The sequence below is a fragment of the Anomaloglossus baeobatrachus genome, chromosome 6 (genome assembly GCF_048569485.1).
Source record: "Anomaloglossus baeobatrachus isolate aAnoBae1 chromosome 6, aAnoBae1.hap1, whole genome shotgun sequence".
Taxonomy (NCBI): domain Eukaryota; kingdom Metazoa; phylum Chordata; class Amphibia; order Anura; family Aromobatidae; genus Anomaloglossus; species Anomaloglossus baeobatrachus.
The window spans coordinates 525,721,697-525,735,985 of NC_134358.1; the positions used below are offsets into that span (position 1 = coordinate 525,721,697).

General features: G+C 44.8%; 1 protein-coding gene across 2 annotated transcripts in view; it reads left to right on the top strand.

Annotated features, from left to right (window-relative positions):
- The window catches only part of MKX (mohawk homeobox), a 140,192-nt gene that overhangs the window by 8,220 nt on the left and 117,683 nt on the right, over positions 1–14,289 (top strand). The window lies entirely within an intron of this gene.

Sequence of the window (14,289 nt, forward strand, 5' to 3'; positions counted from 1 at the left end):
GCGACACTGGTTGTGTGAAAAAACAAATTTCAAAGAAGTCGTGTAACCGAAAATATTTGTATGGCTTGTTTGTGGCTTGGTGCTGGATTTGGCTATGAAAAAATAGGAAAAAAAATCCCAGACTGAAGTAGTGTACGTCTCTATTAGATTTTTTAACATACTCAGGTGCGGGATCGCAACCCAATACCATGATTTTTCCTTCTTGCCTTCCAACAGCTATAGCTTTTTTTTTTCTTTTCATTCGATAGTGCTGTATAAGGGCTTGCTTTTTTTTGCTGAACAGGCTATTGTTTTTATGATTTATCATTTTGACACCCATATATATTTTTCCATTTTTGGTTGGAGACAAAGTGACCGTAAACCAGCGATAATAATATTTTGGATTTTTTTTGTTGTGTTTTATTTTTTTCTATATTTTATTTGTTATGGGAAAAGCAGGGGAATATGAACTTTTGTTAAATTTTTTTACATTATTTTTATTGGTTTCTTCACTCATCGAATCTTTTAGAGAGGTTGTCTTATCAAAAGCAACCTCTTCCACCTTGCATTACCAAAAATAGCTTATTTTCCTAAGAATTGGAAGCCTTCTTTGGTCACTAGATGAGAACCTTATTATTAAGTCAAGTTCACCAGACTAGAAGTCTGGTGAACTTAGGATGACCATACTAGAAGTCTCCATGTCCTGATTAGAGATGAGTGAACCCAAGGTTCGTACTAAACACAGACTTTGCAAAAAAAAACAACAGTGTCCGAGTTTGGGTGCTTTATGTATGCTAACCACTAACATGAGTATCTCTGTGCTCGGGAACGCTCGGTGCTCGGCCCAGTGGGAGCCGCTTGCAGTGTTTGAATGTCTCACACTGGGGGTAACAACAGCGTGATCGGATGTAGTGTGCACTAAACGAAAAAAAAGGAAAAACCCACCTACCTACCTTGCCTTTGTTTATGGCTGGCTGCATGTGAGCAGAGACCCGAATTGCCCAATTAGTGACTTCCATTGGGGACTTCCATTGGGTTCAGGTCAAGTCCGGGTCCCAAACTAGACTTTATCTAAAGTCTGGGCGAACTGAACTTCCACGGTTTCGCTCATCTCTAGTCCTAATTGAACATGTACTGGAGACATTGAGTTACCATGAGGCCCATCAGATGCTGTAAGGGTTTATTCAGCCATCCATGTTGCACATATGTGTTGTATCTGTTTTTTTTCACAGACTCAACAAGTACCCACTTTAATCTATGGTGCTATTACCATGTCAGTGTTTTTTCAAGGACCGTGTGTGCGTGCAAAACTCAATGAGACAGTTCCGCAATTTCCGGTATCACAAATGACTCAGTACAAGTGTATAGTTCTGTGAAAAACACGTACAGCACATGGATGGTATCCGTGTGCCATCCGTGTCCTATACGTGTTTAACATTGAAAACTATAGGACAAGTTTTGTACTATATTTATCAATCAGTAAAAAACACTGATGACAACTGATGGTAAAAACGGACACACGGACCGTATACTGATATCACAATGATCCAAAACATTGATGAGATACCATTTTTTAACGTACGTTTTTAAATATGGACATGTGAATGAGACCTTATGATTATTTTCATCAATTTCACTGTTAAGAGGCTGGTTTCCGTAAGACACTTTTTCAGTAAAATTATTTATGAGCCTATTAGATATTTTAATAGTCTTGGTGTTTTTGTTGTATTTAGGTGCTTTAAAACTGGGTTGAATTGCTGTTGTTGAACTAATGGCTTCTGAGGCCTAAACTAAGTGGAGAATTTATAGACCTGACTTGAGGTAAATCTGTGTTTGTTGCCCATAGCAACCAATGACAGCTCAGCTTTCTTTTTCTATTGTGCTCTTGAAAAATGAAAGCTGCGCTGTGATTGGTTGCTATGGGTAACAAAGACGTCCAAGCATATGATACACATTCAATAAAGATATATTTAATTTCAGAGGTTGTACCTAAAAAAATATCAAGATAGAAACAAGTACATTTTTCTGAGCTATCTACTCAACAATAAATGTAACTTCTCAATTCACTATTTATTTTGTCCTGTTCTGTATCTGCATTATCATTTCTAGTTTTCCGTTCTATCAAAGGAACAGAAAATCTCGTAGAAATATGCGCTACATAGCTTCCCCTCCTCCATCCTAATCTATGAAATATATGGGACTACCAGTCATACATTCAAGTCACATGCCCTAGATATGTAATAGATTTGGTTCTTATCCTTGGGACCTGAAACCTAAATGTCAGGTGATAGAATGGTCGGGCATGTTGGATTTTAACATGCCCCATCCTTTTGTTTTCACGTGCGAAAGTTTTCTTATCCTTGGGACCTGGAACCCAAATGTCAGGGGACAGGATGGTCAGAAACTTTGTAAAAATATGCACTACATATCTTCCTCTCCTCCATCCTAATCTATGAAATATATGGGACTACCATCCATACATTCAAATCATATGCCGTAGATATTTGGTTCTCATCCACGGGACCTAAAACCTTAATGTCAGGTGATAGAATGGTAAGGCATGTTGGATTTTAACATGCTCAATCCTTTTTTTCTCGTGCGAAAAGTTACCACTAGAGTTGTCTGGTAACAGCCTATTCCCCTCCCTCCATTTAGAATACATGTTTGCTTGGCCAAACTGGAATATTAATCTTATCTTATGTTATGCAGTTGTGAATGTTTCTATTTTAATAATAAATAGAATATAAATAAAAGAGATCTTCCAACAGAAAAAATAAAACACAGTTGTGAAGATTTTTTAACATAAATGCAAGGGAGAAATCTATCATCTACCATTGGTGATCTTCCCCTTTAAGGCCCCAAATATGTATTAGATAAAAGTTGTTGAACCCTCTAATACCCCACTTCCTTATGGGTAACTGGGACTTATTTTTGGAGTAGGGCTTATATTTTAAAGAAAAAAGATGTCCAGCTCACCCTTAAACTAGCACTCCGGAACAAAGGAACCAATGTTAGATGTAGAGAATGTCTTAAGGCTGCTTTACACCTTACAATTACACATGCAATCTCGTATGCGATCGCACACGCCCCTATCGTATGTGCGGCACGTTCAATTTGTTGCCCGTTTCGCACAAACGATTAAATCCCGTCACACTTACCTTCCATATGACCTTGATGTGGGCGGCGAACAAGGGACGTTCGGCGTCACAGCGATGTCACACGGCAGCCGGCCAATAGCAGCAGAGGGGCGGAGATGAGCGGGACGTAAAAATCCCGCCCACCTCCTTTCTTCCGCATTGCCGGTGGGAGCCGTGGGACGCAGGTAAGCTGAGTTCATCGTTCCCGGGGTGTCACACACTGCGATGTGTGCTGCCTCGGGAACATTGAACAACCGGACGTTCAATTTTTAGTAATTGAACGACGCGTATGCAATCAACGGTTTTTCGTTCAATTGCAATCGCACGTAGGTTTCACCCACTACAATATCACTAACGATGCCGGATGTGCGTCACTTACGACGTGACCCCGCCGACATCTCGTTAGATATATTGTAGCGTGTAAAGCCTGCTTTAGGCTACATTCACACTTCCATCTTTTTGTATCAGTCACAATCAGTTATGTGACTGATGTAACGGATGCGTTGCAGATAGTGGCACAACTGATGTGACTGATTCTGCAAAAAAACGGATCTGTTGTTTCTTTTTTTTACTGTTTGAAAGGGTATCAGCTGATCGTTCACAAAAGCCGGCCGATCAGCTGATTGTTCCGGCCGCTAGAACTGGAACTGAATTTACATTCGATCATGGTTTTTTACTCTGGGCTTGCTCAAAGTAAAAAAGCGATCCGCCGCAATCAAAAAATGTTGCATTGTGAGTTGCTCTCACCTGATGGTCAGTCACTCCACAATGGATCCGTCGCGGGACGGATGCAACACAATGCCATCAGTAGCAATCCGTTGGTAATAAAAGTCTATGGGGAAAAAACGGATTCCTGCAAAATATATTGCAGGATACCGTTTTTCCTCAAGGCGACGGATTGCAACTGATGCAAAAAGATGGAAGTGTGAATGTAGCCTTAAAAGGACGAAAATCCAGCTTCACGATGTGTGGATAAAATATAAATTTATTGAATGTCCATCCAAAGGTAAAATACAGACATAAATGTCAATAGAAAAATTTAAAAAGGACTATGTGTTTTGAATTATGATTAAGAATGTTTATCATTTGAAATGCATAGTCTTTTTTAATTTTTCTATTGACATTGATGTCTGTATTTTACCTTTGGTTGGACTTTCAATAAATTTCTATTTTATCCACACACTGTGAAGCTGGATTTTTGTCCTTTTAAGACTTTCTCCATTTATATTTTAAGCATACTCAAAAAAGCCTCCCAAAATTCTACTAGGGCTTATTTTCTGGGTAGGTCATATATTGAAGGAAACAGGGGGACATCCGGACTTTCCCCAAAACTTCATGATGATTAGTTAGTTGGAATTTTATTCCTTTTGACATTAGGGAGATAAGCCACTGCCAGACGACTCTCGCTCCCATCATCCCCGCACAAACACTGGCATTATCGCCCCCATCATCCCCGCACAAACAACGGCACTATCGCCCCCATCATCCCCGCACAAACACCGGCACTATCGCCCCCATCATCCCCGCACAAACACCGGCACTATCGCCCCCATCATCCCCGCACAAACACCGGCACTATCGCCCCCATCATCCCCGCACAAACACCGGCACTATCGCCCACATCATCCCCGCACAAACATCGGCACTATCGCCCCCATCATCCCCGCACAAACACCGGCACTATCGCCCCCATCATCCACGCACAAACACTGGCACTATCGCCCCCATCATCCCCGCACAAACAACGGCACTATCGCCCCCATCATCCCCGCACAAACACCGGCACTATCGCCCCCATCATCCCCGCACAAACAACGGCACTATCGCCTCCATCATCCCCGCACAAACACCGGCACTATCGCCCCCATCATCCCCGCACAAACACCGGCACTATCCCCCCCATCATCCCCGCACAAACACCGGCACTATCCCCCCCATCATCCCCGCACAAACACCGGCACTATCGCCCCCATCATCCCCGCACAAACATCGGCACTATCGCCCCCATCATCCCCGCACAAACACCGGCACTATCGCCCCCATCATCCACGCACAAACACCGGCACTATCGCCCCCATCATCCACGCACAAACACCGGCACTATCGCCCCCATTATCCCCGCACAAACATCGGCACTATCGCCCCCATCATCCCCGCACAAACACCGGCACTATCGCCCCCATCATCCCCGCACAAACACCGGCACTATTGCCCCCATCATCCCTGCACAAACACCGGCACTATTGCCCCCATCATCCCCGCACAAACACCGGCACTATCGCCCCCATCATCCCCGCACAAACACCGGCACTATCGCCCCCATCATCCCCGCACAAACACCGGCACTATGACAGAATGGTCATTTTGTCAGCAGCTATCTAATGTGTGTGGCCAGCTTTAGTCCGCAGTGAATGATACCATTGCGTAATCACAGTAATGTAAAGATTGCAGAGTATTACCTATTAGTTGATGGTATCACTTATTCTGGTACAGCCTAACAAGCAAAGCATCATCAGAAATTATTTCTTTTATTAAGTATCGTTATTGTTTATTTTTGAATTTATACTTTAGAGCAATAGTTCTCCTACCATAGGTTGAATACTCCTTTTGTGGTAAGGATGAGCTAGAGTAACACAAATTTCACAAAATGGGGTGATACCACAATGGGAGGAAACAGGTGCAAAATTTTGTTGAGCTCCCCTAAAAATGTTGTGTAAAGGCACAACTCCTATAAAAGCATATAAGAGTAAATACACCAAGAGATATTAAAAAAAAAACAAAAAAAACCCCAAAAGCATTCAAGGGCTATGCTCCTTGAATTAAATGTCTTCACATGAATCTAGTAATATTTTGTTATTTTCATCGCATTTCGCAGCCTTTCTCAACACTGAAAAAACATATCTGACTATATGTATAGTTAGTTTTTCTGTGTTGAGAAAGGTGCCGAAACGCGTTGAAAAAAACCCTTTTCTAGATAAGTTTGAAGACAGCAGCACAGCCATTCCAGCTGTGGTTTTTCCATGTCTACAACTCTTTTTGTGTAGCATATAATTGGTTTGTAACGTCAATAGTTTTGCATCTCCTGTAATAGTTTTACTTTGTTATTTTTGTGCATATTTACTTGACTTTTGTTTTATAATGATATAATATTTTTTGTGCAAGTGAATTTTTTTTTTAATTCAAAGGCTAAAATTGTCTCTAATGCAGACGCAATGTTAGGTTTGGTATGTGAAAGATCTGATGACAGCGAGTTCCCAGGTATCGGTCACTTTGCAGCCACTAAAACCTGTGCTGCCATTCAGTCTTACTAATAATGGGCACAGTGAAATGCTGTGCTGTTTTGCAAGTATACAGGTTTTTCTGGCAAACTGATGTGGAATCGATCTGACCCTAAATGCTGCCTTTTCTTTCACCGTACATATAGGAAAACTGACCGTCAGATTTTCAGGAAAATCACATGTAAGCATGATTTTCAGCATGGTGGCTACATAGGAGCTAACCCTGTCTGATGGGTCAGAAAAAATCCCCCCCAATTTCCCCATCCCCACGATTCTTGCCGCATAAAACATTCACGCATACAACTATATCAACAGAAAAGAGAAAATTTTTTTAAAAAACAGTAGGACCGCGAAGAAAGCGGTTGTTATCGCTGAAACGCGTAGTCCCATCTGCGCCTTTTCCTGCAGCCATTTCTGTTCCTGAAACCTACTGGGTCTATGTATTTTTTGGAAATGTATGGAATTGAAAATAAATTGGAAAATTTTATACCAGCATCCTGGGTACATCAAGTTATTGCTGGATCACCTTGCCTTTTCTAATATATATATTTATATTTATATTTATTTTTTTCCCTTTTTTTAATTATATATATATATACATATCTGAAAATTGTAGATTCACATTGAAGGCATCAAAATAAGTCTTATATTCTAGGTTCTTCAGAGTAGCCACCTTTTGCTTTGATTACTGCTTTGCACACTCTTGGCATTCTCTTGATGAGCTTCAAGAGGTAGTCACCGGAAATGGTTTTCCAACAGTCTTGAAGGAGTTCCCAGAGATGCTTAGCACTTGTTGGCCCTTTTGCCTTCACTCTGCGGTCCAGCTCACCCCAAACCATCTCGATTGGGTTCTGGTCTGGTGACTGTGGAGGCCAGGTCATCTGGCGTAGCACCCCATCACTCTCCTTCTTAGTCAAATAGCCCTTACACAGCCTGGAGGTGTGTTTGGGGTCATTTTCCTGTTGAATAATAAATGATGGTCCAACTAAACGCAAACCGTATGGAATAGCACGCCGCTGCAAGATGCTGTGGTAGCCATGCTGGTTCTGTATGCCTTCAATTTTGAGTAAATCCCCAACAGTATCACCAGCAAAGCACCCCCACACCATCACACCTCCTCCTCCATGCTTCACGGTGGGAACCAGCCATGTAGAGTCCATCCATTCACCTTTTCTACAAAGACACGGTGGTTGGATCCAAAGATCTCAAATTTGGACTCATCAGACCAAGCACAGATTTCCACTGGTCTAATGTCCATTCCTTGTGTTCTTTAGCCCAAACAAGTCTCTTCTGCTTGTTGCCCGTCCTTAGCAGTGGTTTCCCAGCGGCTATTTTACTATGAAGGCCTGCTGCACAAAGTCTCCTCATATATATATATATGTGTGTGTGTATATATATATATATATATATATATATATATATATATAGAGGTATATTATTGATGATGATAATAATAATAATAATAATAATAATAATAATAATAAAGTTGACTTTAGAGAGTAGGGAAGGAAAAAATGATGGGTCAAAAATGAAAATTGGCAGTGTCTTTAAGGGGTTAAAAAGGATATTCCCACATCAGAATTTTATTGCATAGCTACATGATACGTAATACATGTCTTACATAAAAATCATGTTTATCAGTATACTCATTTTCTTTCATTGGCCATGACTAGTAGAGTAGGCTACGGGCTGTGTATTATAGATGTAAAAGCATTGATTCATAACTCGGCCGTGTGTTTGAGATCTTAGATTGTATCTATGTCTTCTTTACTGCTTTTTCATTTTGCTTTTATTTTCAGTTTTCTAGTGTATAAATATAAAAAGAAGGTTAGAAATATAATTTTGATAGTAAAAATCATTATAATCATTATAGCTTCTTTTGCACATCTGACTCAACTGTCTATGGTGGCAAAATTACCAGCAGATTAGTGGTCACTGTGTAAACTATGATTGTGAAACATTAGAGAGCTTGTGGGTTTGGAATTACCGGATCTATCCGCAGAAGAAATAGATCATATGATACAACGCGTCTTTACCATCTGCTCATCAATTGGATTTTCCATTCACTGGTTGGAGGAAGCGATCTATTTGAGCCTGGGTGTAATACATGAATATCTGCTGTGTTGCAGACTTATCAGTCATAAGGTAGAAAGTAATTCCTTTGTACATCAAAGTGTAATTTTGAACATACTAGAGAATGGGTTCATGACGTGTCCTGTCTGCCTACATAGGCTATAATAATAAAGATCAGTGAAATATGTAAAAGGAAGCTAAAACCAGTTGTTGGCGCTAAAGCCAGTTTAACAGTATAGTGACTATATATCAAAATGCTTATTATCAGTGACAAAGATTTGTATCTCCTAGATTTACAGCTGAATATATTTAAGATAACCAAATTTTTAGAACTTCAAATTTTCTAGGTAGGATTAATTAAGAAAAAAATATGGTCAAAGCATGATCCATTTTAGTCATTTTTGATTGGACAGACCAATGTTTGCAGAACACTTATGCAAACTGGCAGTGTCACTGTCAGAGGTATCATCATCCTACTGTGGCTAGGATGTGTGATGTACAATATATTCCATAATTCCTTCTGGTTCATCACTAATATGCTTACTGGAGAAAAATGAGGCCACATGTGACCTGACTTTGGTAGCACTACTGCCCACACAGTTGGTGCCAGTGGTGATGGGGCTGCTTCTGCTGCGGCTAATGGCTCTCATATTCTCTGTGGCAAGGGTCTTTTTTTTTTAAAAAAAAATCTTTTCCACTAACCCATCCATTGCCACTTTTTCTTTTACCATACATTTTGTGCAACTCTAAAAATAATTTTTTCACAATCTTCTCAGCCCCAAATTGAACCCTGGCCAAAAGTGATGTAACAAGTTAACAAGAAAGGCTAGGTAGGCACATATACAGAAAGGAAAATGTTGCAGCGGGCTACACTATATATGTGGCATGTATATTTTTCAAAGTGGACTAGTAAAACGTGAGCAAAAATGGACATATACTTTTTAAACATTTTTTTACATTTTCTTAAAATTCATCCACCTTATCAAAAATGATTTGATAGGAAATGTTACGTAGGTACATGTCCAAAATGTCAGCACCTGTACCAGGGTGCTGTATTGGGTTGCCATGTGCAGATGTTACACTTGACTGGTAAAACAAATATGCAAACAAAATATTTTGCAAAATATTGTTCTGCCTTGCTGCTGCTTTCTAGTGTATTAAGAATGAATAAAAAAGTGTAATTGTAATTTAAATGCAGCAATATAAATGACAGCTACACTATCGATGGTCAATCACAACGTTGCTGTTGTAAACTCTTCTATCTCTGTGTCACCCTATCAATTGAATTGCTGTGTTATTTACAGACTAGTACACAACTACACTCACTTTCTTCACTCCTGCAGTTGTACAACACAAAATGTCTAGAATATTGTCCCATATTTTGAGGCTTTCTCTTTTTATCTCTCCTTCTGAGCTGTGAGGTCTGACATCGTATCAGTATCCTAAATCCACCTAGAATGGCTGCTGCATTCCCTCTCTTGACGTTTATACAGGCTATGATAGTATAACATTAAAATCTCTGATAGAGGACCTGACAAGATGTGTGATACACTAGGCAATAAGTGAATATTAATGTGAAACTGATGTGTTGAAAGTTCGAAAAATGGGAAAGCATAAGGGTACATCAACGACTATGAAAAGGGACAAACTGTGATAGCTAAGCTAAACGACTGGATGGGCAGGTCATGTTGGGTGTTCCCAGTTTATGGCGTGTTTTATGGGGTGCTTCCAGTATTCAGCAGGTCTTATGGGATATTTCCATTATACGACAGGTCTTGTGGAGGGGCTTCAGTATATGGCAGGTCTTGTGGGGTGTTCCCAATATACAGCAATTTTTGTAACGTGACCTTAGTATATCATAGATCTTGTGGGGTCCTCCCAGTATATGGCAAGTTTTGTGAGGTGCTTCTAGTGTCCCAGCATACGGCAGGTCTTGTGGGAAGACCTCACTATATGGCAGATCTTTTGGGTGTTCTTAGTATATGGCAGGTCTTGTGGAGTGGCCTCAATACATGGAAGCTTGTGGCGCCCCTGACCTGGTCAGGCACCACTGAGTACTGCACCCATGTTGGGGACAGTACAATACAGGTAATCCAGAAGGCTGACCGAGGTGTGACTACACAGGCGCATAGTGATCAGGTCTCACACATGTACCTATGAGAGGACCCCTGGGGATCCCAGGAGGGGGAAAAGCCTTCACCTCCACTGGAATAGTGGAGGGGGCCAAAAGCCTCCATCTCCTCTCAAGGGGTGTGGTAAGAGAGCCTGGTTGCTAGGTGGCGTAGGCAAGAACAGGAGAGGAGGAGCAGTGAGCCGGTTCAGTGCAGAGTCCAGGGAGCTCCGAGAGGAGCAGACCCCGTGGGCTGCTGTAGTCTGACAGCGTCCGCGCAGTGGCTACCGACGGGGGAGAACGGTCACCTAGGAGTGCTACCCGAAACCCATCTCCAGCTAGAGAGAGAGCACAGAGTGGGAAGTAAGGAGACTGCTAGGGAGTACCAGGCCCAAACGGGCGGCAGATCCCGGAGCGGGGATAGATCCACCTTTCCCTGCTAAACCTGCCGGTGTGGGGCCCTCAAAGCCCACACCACAACACCTAAAAGCCGCAGCCACGTAGCCACAGTTAGGGCCCACAGTTCACAGGAGGCAAGCAGCTGGAGTGATCTGGCCCAGGCAACAAGCAAACGGCAAACGAAGGGGAGAGAGGCTTCAGCAACTTCCCTGGGTGACCCCCATAGGGACTAAAAGTCGGGGTTACCCCAAACCACCAAGGGCTAAGGAAGGCGAGTTGGTAGTCACCATCAGAAGTCAGCCTGAAGGATACCTGGTTCCCGCCTGGTTCATCCCAGCTACGCCCGGGTTACTCACCCTGCCATCTGAAGTGAGTAAAACCCCTGAAAGACATCTGGCTTGTGTGGAGTTATTCTGCGCCTTGTGGTACTACGCACCTACACAGGGCCCTGGGGCTTGCCTCACTCTCAGGAGGCTATTCCAACCAACTGCACTCACCATCAGCCCCAGGCGTCCCTCAACCTGCAGTGGCGGTCCCCACTGACCGCAATTCTGAGAGTGGCGTCACGACAAATAGAAGATTCCCTACCTGTAACAAGATACAGCCGAGTGGAGTCCCTGAAGGTAATGCACCGGCACAACACCTGTGGGGCGTCACATCTGGCGTCACGAACAGGATAAGGACTAGACCTGTTCAGACAGGTGACCATGTGCCTGGGCGGTCCGCTTGAAAAATTGGAAGCGCCGCCATATTGCCACCATGAAAAGCGCGCCGAAAAACAACAGCAGCCCGCGCTGGGAGAAGTTACCGCCCACGAAGAGGTGTGGCTACCCAGAGATCCCCTGCAGAGTTCTGACCTCGCTTGTGAAGAGAGCGGAAGCGTCCAGGGACGGCGGAACGGAAGAGAAGCCAGCAGCTTGCTGTTAGAAAAAATGGCGTCTGAGTGCAGAGACCCAGAGCCAGGCTCCGCTGCCTGGTGGTGTCGGGAGCTTGCTGAGTTCTGCGATCAACTGGAAGCCAGGGTCGGAAGGCTGATTAGAGAGGGACGGATGGAGTTTCTGTGGATGACCGCGGCGGTTCAGGCCTATGAGGGGAGAGCCGCGCGCCGAGTGCCAGACCGGGCGGTGACGACTCAGACCCCGATGCTGCCACCGATGGGTGAGTCCAGTGATGCCCCTGCCAGCGCGAGTGCCCCGACCCCTGCTGCCACGTCCGCGGTCCCTGAAGAGGCGTCCGGCGCGGCGACGCTGAAGCAGGCCGCAGCCACGCCAGGTGCGGCCCGCCAAGCTCCGATCGCTGCAGCGACGCCCAGCCCAGCCTGCACAGATCCCATCGCAGCTGCGACGCCGATCCAGGCCGCCGCCATACAGGGCGCGGCCCGCCAAGACCAGGCCGCCGCCATGCCAGGCGCGGCCCGCCAAGATAAGATTGCATCACCATTTTCCCCGGCCTGCAAGGCCAGAGCAGACACCGCTCCCCAGTCCAAGGAGGTCCCTGCTAGGAAGCCCACGCTGGGGGAGGACCCTGCATACTGGCAGCTGAAGGCTGACATGGAGGCCAAGTTCCCACAGGAGATGGTGGATCAGTACATGCTCCCTCCGCACACCCCCAAGAGGATTCCGACAACTCCTGCAGCAACCACGCCAAAGAGTCCCCCGCCTGGGCCTGCTGAAGAAAGTCCATCCCCAGCACTGCCACTAAAGGAGTGCTCAGAAGAACTAAGGGGGAGAGGAGGCCAGGAGGCTGAGGAGCTGACCTCGGAGATACCAGCAGTGGATCCATGCCCAGAGCCAGAGATGTTGCCATACTCCCGCTGGGATGAAGAAGACCTGACACCGTCTGCTGAAGAAGATTTGCCTAAAAGCCTCACCTGGGAGCTTGTAAGCTGTACCTCGCAGAATCCAGTCCGCAAGACACGGCGCCGTAGTAGAACCCAGTCTTTCCCTGCACCGCCATCCCCAGAGCAGAGAGAAGTCACGGCCCGAGACCTAGAAGAAAAACGGTTCCTGAGAAGAGCCAAAGCACAGGTCAGAGGACCCCTTTGTAGAGGAGTTGTGGAAGACTTTAACTTGAAGAGCGGATATGGCTTTATAGTGGCACCAGGTATGAAAGAAGGCATCTTCGTCAATAGAAGAGACGTGAGAGCTCACTTGCCCAGAGGACATCCTGGAAGAAACCTGAGGATGGGAGACTCCGTACAATTTACCATGCATCAAGGAGAAAGAGGCTGGTATGCGCTAGATGTAGCACCATGTCCTAAAGAAGAAGAAAGGAAAGACAGCGATAAAGAAAGAAAAGACAAAGGACCTACTGACGAGACTACCACAGATGAAGAAAAAGGTCAAGGAAGCAACAGGTGCCGCAGCCCTACAGGCCCAAGCCCTGGTGAGGAGGAATCCACATAAAGTACAGAGAAGCATAGAGGTTACCAGTTTGAAAAAAAGTTTGTTTTGCAACGTTTTACAAGTTTAAGAATGTGCCCACATAAACTCATGTGAGAAATGAACCTTAAGGCTATGAACTGGCTATAGCCACAAACTCTCGCAGTGTAAATAGTTACACCAGAGGGCACCACCACCACCAGAGTCAGCCTGTTTAGGGGCTTGGCTCGCCTGCAACCAGAGAGCATGCCTGTTTATGGGGCCTGGCTCTCCACCACAAAGAGGGTACCTGGTCAGCACCAACTGTGGAGGCCGCCTCTACATCCTGCCAGAAGAGGCTGAAGGCGCGGATCCACCAGGCCAGGTATACCCTGAAGACCACCAGCCCATGAAAGCCGCCTCTACATCCTGCCAGAAGTGGCTGAAGGCGCGGCCAACGTGAGAGGGTTTTGGGTGGGTTAACGGACTTGTGGGTGGAGGGTGGTGATGTATGGTACTTGGTGCTTTTAAAAATGTTTTACATGTTTTAATGTTTTATGCATTTTAAAATGTTGTCTTGCAGCCCGAGGACGTGCTGGTGATAACTAAGGGGGAATGTGGCGCCCCTGACCTGGTCAGGCACCACTGAGTACTGCACCCATGTTGGGGACAGTACAATACAGGTAATCCAGAAGGCTGACCGAGGTGTGACTACACAGGCGCATAGTGATCAGGTCTCACACATGTACCTATGAGAGGACCCCTGGGGATCCCAGGAGGGGGAAAAGCCTTCACCTCCACTGGAATAGTGGAGGGGGCCAAAAGCCTCCATCTCCTCTCAAGGGGTGTGGTAAGAGAGCCTGGTTGCTAGGTGGCGTAGGCAAGAACAGGAGAGGAGGAGCAGTGAGCCGGTTCAGTGCAGAGTCCAGGGAGCTCCGAGAGGAGCAGACCCC